Below are 12,421 nucleotides of genomic sequence, written 5' to 3'. Positions count from 1 at the left end.
GACACTGCAAAGGTAGATGGCCCCGCTCGAGGCTCATCTTGCCGTGCCGGTCTATTGTTGCAGCCGTGCATTCATTAGGCGCGTCTCCTTTGATCCCTGCAATCGTGTTTCCGATATCACCTCCTTACACTCTTTTCAATCTGTTGACTATCTTTGTCTTCCTTTGCACCTGTTTCTGACTCTTCCTTAACTCGTTTACAGCCGGAATGGAATGCACTAATGGTGGGAAGATGTACTTTTACAGTTGCGAACCGGCGATGTTACTGTAATTATGTTCCGGGACCTTGAATACATGAAAGCGACCCCCTATGAAATTTACTGTGGGAACTGGGTTGTAACCTTTTGTTTGCCATGTTGTTCTATGACGAAAAACTGTATAAAAGGAGCGATCCACAGATGCAATTTGAAGCAGTCTCCTAGAACCTACATGCGTTGTACTTCTTGTGACTTCTGTGTTCCCTGCAGTAAATAAACCTTGATCTTTGACGCCGAAGGAAGTGTCCCGTGTCTCTGTCATTTGTACGCCGGAACAGGTAACCCACGAAGGTTTCAGGTGTTGTCCCTGGCACCGCTGGGTCTTAGAAAAACCCAGTCCTTCAGTTGGCGCCCAACGTGGGGCGGCATTAGCGGTACCGGTCCAAAGCCCGACGATTGTGAGGAACTTCGTGTGAAATCTCCGAGGGAAGGTGCACCCCGCTTCATCGATCCTGTTGTCGAAACAAGTGGCCCGAAGACTTTTCCCGCGAAGATCCCCGCCTCCTGACGGCTGCGACGGACTGATGCCCTGACTGTCGACCTGTTTTGGCGCCTGGCGTAGACCTTGGTACAGCGAGACGATTGACGGGCCTTCCTGGTGACGCCATTGTTCTTTGAGTTAAGTATTTGTGGGTCGCTCCCAGAATCCTTAGTTGTTGTGGGTGCTTAGTTGTTGCATGGTTCCATTGCATTTGTGGTTCTTCGTACTTTGTTCTTAGTTGTTTTATTTGACGTCTGCAGTCGCCAAAAGCCGAGGGTTTTTGCACTTTTGCGGGGACATTGTAATCCAATAACCCTTGACGTTTGTGAAATTCGGTTAGTGTGCACGATGCCTGGCCGTAGTACTTTGTTTAGCTGCTTTAGAGGTTGTGGTGCGGATTCCCGATTGGAGGACTCATGTCAGATACCTCCAGTTGGAACTCCAATCTATGAATTATATAGTCTCCATGGCGTGGGTCCTATCACATTTAATGATTGCTGGGTCCGCTACACTTAAGATGACGGTGTCCTTAGTTGGCCACCTCATGGTAGTTTTGAGACCCCAATTTTAGATAATCTTGAAGCTAAATTGTTTCAAAAGAAAGCAAGGCCGGCCATGTTCGATTCCTTTCGGTTATGGCGTAAAGAAGCGAAGCAGAAAGAAATCAAACAGCTTAAACGTAATAAGAGAGAAGGTATCGTTACAACGATGAGAAATGCAGAGCAGTTTCAGCGAGACAAAGATGAGAAGGAAAAGGAAGTTTTTGATAGATTACAACGTAGGACAGTGGATAAATGTCATCCGCTTTACCGACGGGTACTGATAAGAAGGGAGAGGAAGCAGTAGAGGACCCCTTGTTGTCCTATCTACTGAAGTCGCCACCTCCATATGCACAGGATACCACAGCCCCTGTGGTCCCCCCTGTTCCTCAACCTGTTGTTCCGGCAGCTGTTAATCAGCCTGTCGCTGGTCCTGTCCTTGCGAATCCTCCTGTACCTATTCCTCTACCTGCTGCTGTTCCTACTGCTCCACTGTCTATACCTTCTCAAGCTGTTGTTCCCGCTACTTCTGCTCTTGTGGCTACTCCTACTGCTCCTGTGTTTAGCTCTCATGTTGTTACTCCTGCACTTTTCTCCTCTTCTCCGTCTGTTCGAAGACGCAGCCTTAATGCTGTCGCTAATCTTTATTCTCCTTTCGGACCGCTTCTTGGGTCTGATGATTCTGATGTTCCCCAACGACGAAGTCAGCTTCCTGGCGGTAGGGAACGTGATACGCTAATCAAAATGGCGCGAAATTGGATTAGGTATCCCCTTAAAAATTCCCCGCGCATAATTTTTGAGACTTTCTCTCAATTCAATGAGCCAACACAGAGATTTGTGTTTGACGAAATGTGCAAATTCTTACGTGAAGCGATATCAAATGATGAGGTAAACGAGGTACCGATCGACGTAACTGAACTTCAGCTTCAGTTTTCGAGTGGTATTCTCGTGGGTAGCAATGTTCGACGTGCTATAGAACATCTTCTATCTTTTCATCCCACTGTGATACCTCGAGCATTGTTTAAAGATGAATCTGAGGAATGGATGGCAACGCCTGGTCAGTATCCCATGCGTGAAGTTCCACCAGTGTGGATGCCAGGTGATCCTGCTGCCAATCCTGCTATTCCGCCACACTTCCAGAGAGTTTGGATACATCTCCCATGGAAGCGATCAGAAGTTTTGCAGGTTAAGCAAACTTTGCCTGACCCCCGCAAAAATCCTGCAGGGTACTATAAAGAGTTGTCCCAATTAGTGGATGCTACGATTATGAATCTTGCCGACATCGACATGTTGTTCGGCAATGTCGTACCGCAACCGGTATGTGCGAAAATACGTCATGAAGATCATGCAGCTGAATTAGGCGGCGATTGGGCGGCACTTACAGCGGCTGACGGTTTGCAGGTTGGTGGGGCTAAGCCTGAGCAGTTAATTACGGCTTTGCCTCAGAGAATTATTACATTGATGAAGACACTTATGCCAGCAATGAAAGTTAACTGGGATAAACTGTCTGCCTGTAAGCAAAAGAAGGACGAGAGTGTCTCCGATTTCTTTACGAGATTTGAGGAGGCATTCATCGATCACAGTGGTCAAGATATGAGCACTGAGGGAGGTCAGAGGTTGTTTGTGAATAAATTTGTATCGAATTTGTTGCCTGAACTTAGCAACAAATTGAAAAATTCAGAGAGTTCCTGGGCCGTTTCTACCTCTGCTCAGATATTGGCCACGGCTCAATATTATGAAAATAGAGAGAAGGAGGAAAATGATCGTGCGGATAAAAAGACGAAAGATCTTGTTAGACGGGGACCTGGAGGGTCGGCCGAGGACAAGGGGAGAGGCCTCCGGTGAGGGCCGTCTCCAGCGATCGTACAGACAAGTAACTTCCCCCCCACAGATGGACACCACACAAAGATAAGGTTAACGCTCTTTATCTGCAGTTCTTGAAGTAAGGTAGTACGGTACAATGAGATCAGGACATGAGGATCCTCTCAATTCTAGTCTCTGGAAGGGAAAGGGGGTAGCGGGACAGTCTTGTTACCAATCTGGTATTGAGATGAGACGATGGGTAGCTCACAATCCTCGAGCTCGGCGTTCGGGAAGGTCGGGCCGCGGCAGCGCCAGCAGGTCCCGAGGAGGTCGTAGGTAGCAACGGGCCGCGGCAGCGCCAGCAGGTCCCGACGAAGATGGTGGTTGCAAGAGGCCGCGGCAGCGCCAGCAGGTCCCCACGAGGATGAAGGTTGCAACGGGCCGCGGCAGCGCCAGCAGGTCCCACGAGGATGAAGGTTGCAGAAGGCCGCGGCAGCGCCAGCAGGCAGGACGACAGTTCACAAGGCAGGGCTGCGGCAGTGCCAGCAGTCCGTCAAGGATGAGTTCTTCACGGTGTCTCTCGACTCCAGGATACAACTGCCTTCCTGCTCTGGAGCTGCCTCAGTTATAGGTCTGGCGCCCTTTGATGTCCGGACCCTCGCACTTGGAGGTCGGGAGGTCCGGGATGAGGGAGTCCAGACACCCAGCGGGGGGTTGAGCCAGCGCCCGGGGAGTCTGGGGGCGATCGGCACCTGGCGGGGGAGAGCCATCGACACTTCTTTCTCCCATTGACCTGCCAAGTGGTCCGTTCACCTCCTGGGTGGATGGTGGTGCCGGGATGTCGGGGCCTGGCCAGGCCCAGGGTTGGGGTCGAGCTGAGGCCACGCGGCCTCGTGGTGCAGTGTCCAAGATGGCGGCTGGGCCGGGCAATGGTGCTGACGGTGGCCCGGGCCAGTGATACAGAGATATCCGGGAGCAGGCGTCCCGTAGGGGACGGGTTGTGGGTTGCTTCTGTGGGTAGCACCTGGAGAGCCGGTGTCTGGGCCCTGTCATGCGGGGAGGGAGCGAGCCCTTCATGGGGCCTGTCCAACAGATCTCAAAACAAAAGTTCTGTTACAGCAAGCGTATCCTCCGCGCTCAAATCAAAATGATTCTCAGCAGCGGAATAGATCACAATCGCAATCCGCTAGGTCACAGTCGCGGAATGACTCTTCTTCGCAGAGATCTATGCTTGGGTACAATCAATGTGCCTATTGTAGAGGTGAGGGTCATTTGAAATTTGATTGTCCGGTTTTGCGCGATCGAAATAATGGTAATTCGTCTAGAGGAGGTCAGAGTGGTCCTCAACAGGCTTCTCGAGGTAGAGGTCGTGGTGTTACTCAGAATCAAAATGAGCGTTCTAACAATTCCTCTGATTCCAATAATTGTTTTGATCAGCGTGGTTCATCGTCAGGTAGATCCGCACAGTACCATGTGGGCAATTTTTACATCGAACAGGGTACTGATGACGGTAACTACTAGGACAGCCACAGACAAAGAGAGGGAGTAGTATCAGTTCCGGTTGATCAGAGAGGGCCTTACGTCGCTGTTGCCACATCGGGCGTAGTTGAGCCTTTTCTGTTGGACACTGGTGCAGCGAAAAGTTCTATCCTGCATTCGAAACTCCCTGGCGCACCTTTGTCTGGCTTAACAAATGTTTCCGTTGGATTCTCTGGCGCCCCTGTTAGCAATCCGGTCTCTCGCCCTTTGCCCCTTACAATTGGGCCTTGTGAGCTGAAAGCTCCTTTGATTTTGACTACTGGTTGTGGTGAGAATCTTTTGGGCCTGGATTTGCTGAAACGTTTATATGCGACTTTGTATTGTTCTCCTGCGGGAGTGGAGCTTACGTTGGGTCAGAGAGTGATCTCTCCCATGTACTTGTCATCTGATAAGCTCCCACCGGAATTGAGTTCTCTTCCTGCATCTTTGTGGGCAACAGGTCCCAATGACGTGGGCCTGCTTGACATCTCCCCTTATGTTGTTCAATTGAAATCGAATGTGCGATTACCACGTATTCCCCAGTATCGTATCTCCCTTGATGGTGAGCGAGCGTTGTTAGCGATCATCTATGACTTGATCGAGAAAGATGTAATCGAGGAGACTCGGGGAAACGTGTGTAATAGTCCTGTGTTACCTATTCTAAAATGCACTGATCCATCTAAGCCTCCTGTTTACCGTTTTGTCATTGATTTGCGGGAGGTGAACAAAATTGTGATTCCTCAGTTCCCTGTGGTGCCTGACATTACGGCTTTACTGACTCTGATTCCAGCATCTGCTTCTTGTTTCTCAGTGATCGATCTGAAGAATGCTTTCTTTAGCATTCCGATTGCTGAGGAAAGCAGGGACCTATTCGGTTTCTCTTTAGGTGGTCGCAGCTTTAGCTTTAAACGCGCTCCTCAGGGCTACTGTGAGAGTCCATCGATATACAGCCAAGCCCTGAAGAGTCAACTTGATGCGTTTGTGTTACCGGCTGGTGCGGCCTTGATCCAATACGTTGATGACTTATTGGTGGCTGCGGACACACGAATCATCTGCAAGACTGCTACGGTGTCTTTGTTACAGCATCTCTGTGACTTACATCACAAGGTGTCACCTTCTAAAACTGCAATATTGTTGCCAAGAAGTAACCTATCTAGGTCACTTATTGTCAAAGGAGGGAAGAAGGTTGACCCCAGAGAGAATTGCAGCTATCGCTCGAATGACTGTGCCAACAACTCAGAGAGATGTGCGTGCCTTTCTAGGTATCACGTCATACTGCAGGCAATGGATTCCAAATTTTTCATTGCTAGCGAAACCATTGGTAGCCCTCACGTGCAAGGATGTTCCATCTCCTTTGCCATGGACGGAAGAATGTCAGAAGAGTTTTTCTGAACTGCGTGATTCGTTGTGTTCGGTCCCTGTGTTAGGTACTCCTGACTACAGCAAGCCGTTTACGCTATACGTTCACGAGAGGGAAGGTTGTGCGTTGAGTGTTTTGACGCAGCAATTTGGTGGTAAGCAGCGTCCATGTGCATATTTTTCCTCGAACTTGGACCCAGTAGCTAGAGCATGGCCGAGTTGTCTAAGAGCAACAGCGGCAGCTGCGGTGTCCATTCGACAATCTGCAGGATTGGTCATGGATAATATGCTTACGGTGATGGTTCCACATGCAGTTGACACTCTCTTAAATCGTACGAAAACCCAACACTTGACGAGCGCAAGGTTGTCTGGTTACGAGTTGACGCTTTTGGCAAGTCATATTCAAATAAAGCGCTGCAATGTCCTAAACCCGGCGACGTTGTTGCCAACCAATATGGAATCAGACGAGGTACCACCACATGATTGTTATTTGCGAACTGAGGAGGAAACGAAGGGTCGTGTTGACCTAAAATACACTCCATTGGAAGATCCCGATGGTACTTTGTATGTGGACGGTTCGTGTTTTAAGTTGCCGAATGGTGATGTGACGACTGCGTATGCTGTGGTAACGTTGAGTACGGTTGTGGAAACTGCGAGATTGAATCAGAACTCTGCGCAGGCGGCAGAGTTAATTGCATTGACGAGAGCGTGTGTTTTGTCGAAAGGAAAGCGGGTGAATGTGTTTACCGACAGCCAATATGCTTTTGGCGTCGCACATAGTTTTGGTCGATTGTGGCGAGAGAGAGGCTTTATGACATCGCATGGCGCGAAAATCCAACACGGACAGCTCGTGAACGATCTTTTAGACGCACTTACATTGCCCAAGCAGGTGGCGATTATTAAATGTAGTGCCCACCGTAAGGTGACGGATGATGTTGGTCGTGGTAATGCGTTTGCTGATGAGATTGCTAAGGAGACTGCTAGAAATCTTGCAACCAGAATGTATGTGACGAGTTCGGTAAGGTGGCCTGCAGAAACTGGTATGTGTGAGGATACTGTTGAAAGTGTGAAAGCGATTCAGAATGAGGCCACTGAAACTGAAAAAACTAAGTGGAAGGAGAGCACAGGAAAGTTGGATGCGAATGGATGTTGGATTGATCTGTCAGAGAATCGAAGATGGATGTTGCCAGATGCATATGTGCTAGCTGTTGTGACTATGGCGCACGGCTTGTCACATATTAGCGCGAAAGGTATCTAAGTTGTTGTCCCCTGTGTGGAAGAATGATGGTATCACTAAGTGTGCTGAGAGATTGGTTAAGAATTGCATGGTATGTATGATGTACAATCCCGGCAAGGCCACTCCTACACCCCCTGGCCATTTTGCTCCTCCTACATGTCCCTTTGAGGTAATCCAACTGGACTTCATCCATATGGAGCGATGTAATAACCTGAAGTACGTTTTAGTTGTGGTTTGCGCATTCTCCCGATGGATCGAAGCCTATCCTCTCAAAGACAATACTGCCCTGTCTACAGCGAAAGTCCTACTGAAGGAATACTTTCCTCGGTATGGAATGCCACGGATTGTATGGTCTGATAATGGAAGTGAGTTTGTGGGGAGTGTGATGAAGAGTGTGTGTAAGGGCCTTGGAATTACACAAAAATTCCACAGCGCCAATCATCCCCAGTCAGCAGGTTTGGTTGAAGGGTACAATGGTACTCTAAAATTAAAACTCGCAAAGATTCAGGCTACGACTGGTTTGTCGTGGCCTGATGCTTTGCCTCTGGCTCTTTTGTCGACTAGGGCGACTGTGCACTCTCGAGTAGGGCTCAGCCCATATGAGATTGTGTTCGGCCGTCCTGCAAATATTTGAGGGGTTCCTAGACCCAGGTCTTTCGAAAGTCTTGAATACCCAATGTTAATTGATTATCTTCATGATCTGACTGCTAAACTGAGGTTAATTCATCAACAGGTCTTTGAAGCACTGCCGGCACAGACGGAGGGTCCTGGCCACCGGCTCCAACCGGGAGACTGGGTGGTGTCGAGAAATTTTGGCCGGAAGTGAAACCTCGAGCCGAGGTTTGTGGGACCCTTCCAGGTGCTACTCACCACGAGAACTGCAGTTCGTTTGGAGGGCCGCAAGCATTGGGTGCACGCCACCCACACCAAAAAGGTACCAATACCTTTACCAGCGGACTCGTGGGTGAGGACTGGCATCGCCGCAACAGAGACAGAAACTCCGGTGAACTTTGTGCCGTTCAGTGACGCTCAGCCTGTGGGAGATACTTCAGTGCAATCAGATAACTTTGTTGAACCTTTGCCATTGGAGAATTCAAGACTTGAACTATCGTCTGACCGACAGGACTCTGTTCCACAATCTGAACAATTTTTTGAAGAGCAGACTCGTCCTGGAAGAAGCAGATATTTTCTTCGTTTCAATACCAGAGACTAATAAATCATTTTTGCTTTTCCCTTTTTGAAATTCACGTTACCCCCATTATCATCTTGAACATTTTTGAATAATTGTGGTTTCTATTAATTTTTGAGTTCTTTTCCACGTGTGTGTTTTTCCACAGCTAGGAGATTTTGTATATATTGTTTGATTAAAAAAACCTTACATCCGGGTTGACCGTAGGGCCGTGCGGGTACTTCCTTCTGTTTAGTAGGTTTCTGACACTAGGTCGGAGGCCGTCGATTCCTAGGAACTCCTGGGGATTGACAATTGCTACACAGAACGAAGTGCGTCAAGAACGTTGCGGACGGTTTTTAGAGGATGGAATTCTCAAAGTTGTCGGAAGTGGAGAAAACTCAAGCGCAAAGATCATTACTGCACAGGGTTGTACGTACCAAATGCTTTCTCTTTCAGGTGTTCCTACTGTTCCTAACTGTTTCCATGTTACTGGTGGGTGGGGTATATTATGGAATACAATCGTTTTTGCCCTCTGCTTCACCTACCCTTTCCTCTGAACCAAAACCTACTCCCACTGTTTCTCCTCATTCTTTTCACCTTTTACCTCAACACGAGCAGGTTAGACGTGCGGAATTCATGAACAACTCCTTTGTCCAGCTCCTTCATCAACATCAGTTGGTGATGAACACTACCAATTGTTGGGTGTGTGGTTTAATGCCACATACCACTGATAGGGGAATTCCGTACTTGGTCCTTCCTTACAGTTCCCAGGGTTCAGCTCGAGCATTCCAAACAATGTTTCGTAGCGCACTAGATTCCTACCCCCATCGAGAGCCACGCACTGCAGATCATGATCCTGGCCCGTACCACAAGCCTTTGGCAAGAGCGATTGCCGATTTAGATAGGGATATCTTCGACGCATCGCTTATCCCAGAGGAAGAGGTGCGAGCATACAGAGATCTGAGTGAGGCTGAGTACAGCATGTCAGTGGGTGATCGGCTGCTTAAAAGCTCGTCTCCGATCTGGATCGTACCCCATCTCGGTAATTTCTGTCTGAAAGGTCTTGGCCGAAGCCCGCGAGCTCAGCTTGGGAGGAGTGCCTGTACTGAAACGTATGTTTTACCGACGGCCTCTTCCCCTGTTCTTCTGACTGCCAAGGGTACATACTTTGTTTGTTACGACAGCGCATATACATGGTTGCCTCGTGACTTCTCAGGCACCTGTTATATTGCGAATCTGTTGCCGTCGACCTTTACTGTTGGGTCGGATTATCACAAGACCAGAGTTGTGAGAGGCGTGATTAGCGAAGAGGACACTGCCGGTCAAGAAGCAGGAGACTTCTTTAAGGGTTTCTTGCCATTTTGGGGACCTATGATCAATAGTAGGAACCTGAGACAGTTGACTCGAGTGGTGGAATCGACCGCTAATATCACTGCAAGTGCCCTTGGTAACATCACAGCAGAGCTTCAGGCTGACAGGCTTATGACGTTACAAAACCGTATGGTTTTAGATGTTGTCCTTGCAGATAGAGGTGGAGTATGTAAGGTGATCCATTCGAGTTGCTGCATTTTCATTCCTGATAACGCTCCAACTGTCTATCAAGCCATCTCGAAGTTGCATAAGATCTACGAGTCCATACACGTGGACGTAGGTGATTGGACGTTACTAGGGTGGTTTTGGGGCTTGATGTCGACGTGGGGTTGGAAAATTCTGATGATCATTGGGGTTGTTGTAGCATTTCTGTTCACGTGTTGTCTTTGTGTACAGTGTGGTCCTGCCTTATGTGGCCTCTGCGCCACAACGTGTATAAGACGGCCACCTGTTACCAAGGAAGCACTGATGGATAGAATAATGTTGCAGCAACATCTGGACGGTCTGATGAATATCGAGATCGATTCTGATATCGACTAGTGCTTGCCTACATGAGGGCAAAAGGAGCGTCTGAGGTTCCGTGACAATTGTAAGTGGTGTTTTCGACTCACTCGAATATGGTCGAGTTTGGTATCTATGAACCGCAAATGACGAGTTTAGTGGGTGTACGCGTTTTCGCTATGCTAACCTAAACCGTTCGTCTGTTTCGTGGGTTTCTTCATCTGAACCCACGGGTTCCATTTTAGATACGGCATCCATTTTGTTTCTTGCCCTCAAGTAGCCAGCGAACGGACACTGTCCGCTTCGTGACCCTGGGATTCCCAAACTCTTGCGGAAGACATGTGTTCCTTTGAGGGTGTCTTTATGACGAGGGGGATGACACTGCAAAGGCAGATGGCCCCGCTCAAGGCTCATCTTGCCGTGCCGGTCTATTGTTGCAGCCGTGCATTCATTAGGCGCGTCTCCTTTTATCCCTGCAATCGTGTTTCCGATATCACCTCCTTACACTCTTTTCAATCTGTTGACTATCTTTGTCTTCCTTTGCACCTGTTTCTGACTCTTCCTTAACTCGTTTACAGCCGGAATGGAATGCACTAATGGTGGGAAGATGTACTTTTACAGTTGCGAACCGGCGATGTTACTGTAATTATGTTCCGGGACCTTGAATACATGAAAGCGACCCCCTATGAAATTTACTGTGGGAACTGGGTTGTAACCTTTTGTTTGCCATGTTGTTCTATGACGAAAAACTGTATAAAAGGAGCGATCCACAGATGCAATTTGAAGCAGTCTCCTAGAACCTACATGCGTTGTACTTCTTGTGACTTCTGTGTTCCCTGCAGTAAATAAACCTTGATCTTTGACGCCGAAGGAAGTGTCCCGTGTCTCTGTCATTTGTACGCCGGAACAGGTAACCCACGAAGGTTTCAGGTGTTGTCCCTGGCACCGCTGGGTCTTAGAAAAACCCAGTCCTTCAGTGTGAAGTCAGAGGGATACGAACATGAGGAATCTTGTGCCCAACTCAAAAGGCCCACTTACAAAGCATGTGAATCCTTGTTTCAGTTACTCACCTGTAAATTGGAGTTGCTTTGCATCGTGAGTTTTCACAGAATCCACAGTTGCCTAATCTCAGGGAACATAATATGTACAGATAAAATAGTGACTATCCTGTAGAGTACTTCACACAAACATAAATTGTATTCAAAATAATGTACATGAAAGGTTCCTCGAACTCAGAGAGCAAGATTGCTCAGGGCTTCCTCTATGAGGCATCTGTGTCCTAAGGGGACTTTTTACCAGCCCTGATTATGCATGACTTTGGGTACATTAAGAAAATTAACAACGTACTCTAGTCGTAACGTATACTACTTTGCACAGAGGTAGTCTTATATATTCATCCTATGAATTTAATCCTCTCATGGGGCATCGCCAAACATCATTTGTGCTTATTTTATTGATCCAATTTGGCATATCCTGCTTGCTTGTAATTTATGCCTGTTTGTTACGTCATGCTAGTGTTACATCATGTCCATTTGTTATTCCGTGCATGCACGTTACAAAATGCTAGTTTGTTATATCATGCGCATTTGTTACATTATGTATTATTGTTGCTTCGTGTTTGCTGTTACATGGTGCCAATAGATAGGGTAGGGTCAAATTTTCTGCTTTCATTTGCTTGGTCATCTCCATAGGGTGGCAGCAAGTTCTGTGGATGCATTGATTTACCTTGGCAGAGATGTTCATTATTACATCATGGCTGAATATCTTGACATTTCCCCTTGTAAGGGTTGGCAGACTGTGTCCAAATAAACTGCGAAGAGCATACATTTTATTTCCTTTCAGAATTGGGTAAGCAATAGGATGCTGTTCCAGACTCTGTGGCTTACAATGTGAGACATTCCAACACCTTCACCCACATGTAAAGTTGTGGTGTGGCAAAAAGGCAGTTATTCGTTGAGTAGAATGTTCCACTGGGAAGGTAGAAGATGAATGTGCTATACTGGTATTGGGTGCTGTGCCTGCTGTACATTTTAGGTGGAGTTTTTAACTTTGAATCTTGTGCTTATGGGGAGTTTCTCATGTCTTAAATGACAGGTGCTACGTATGTCTTCATTCCAACTCTGACCTTAATCCCAAATTAAATGGTAACAGGAGATACCGATCAAATGGGGATCTCTAATAATGCG

The 12,421-nt window shown here is 47.7% G+C and overlaps 1 protein-coding gene across 2 annotated transcripts in view; it reads left to right on the top strand.

Moving 5' to 3' along the window:
- Positions 1-12,421, top strand: part of TTC29 (tetratricopeptide repeat domain 29) — a 1,168,725-nt gene that overhangs the window by 146,519 nt on the left and 1,009,785 nt on the right. The gene's annotated exons all lie outside the window — the stretch shown is intronic.

Source organism: Lissotriton vulgaris, chromosome 3_1, assembly GCF_964263255.1.
Source record: "Lissotriton vulgaris chromosome 3_1, aLisVul1.2, whole genome shotgun sequence".
NCBI classification, from domain to species: domain Eukaryota; kingdom Metazoa; phylum Chordata; class Amphibia; order Caudata; family Salamandridae; genus Lissotriton; species Lissotriton vulgaris.
The sequence above is the reverse complement of the archived record's forward strand: the minus strand, read 5'-3'. Positions and strand labels throughout refer to the sequence as shown.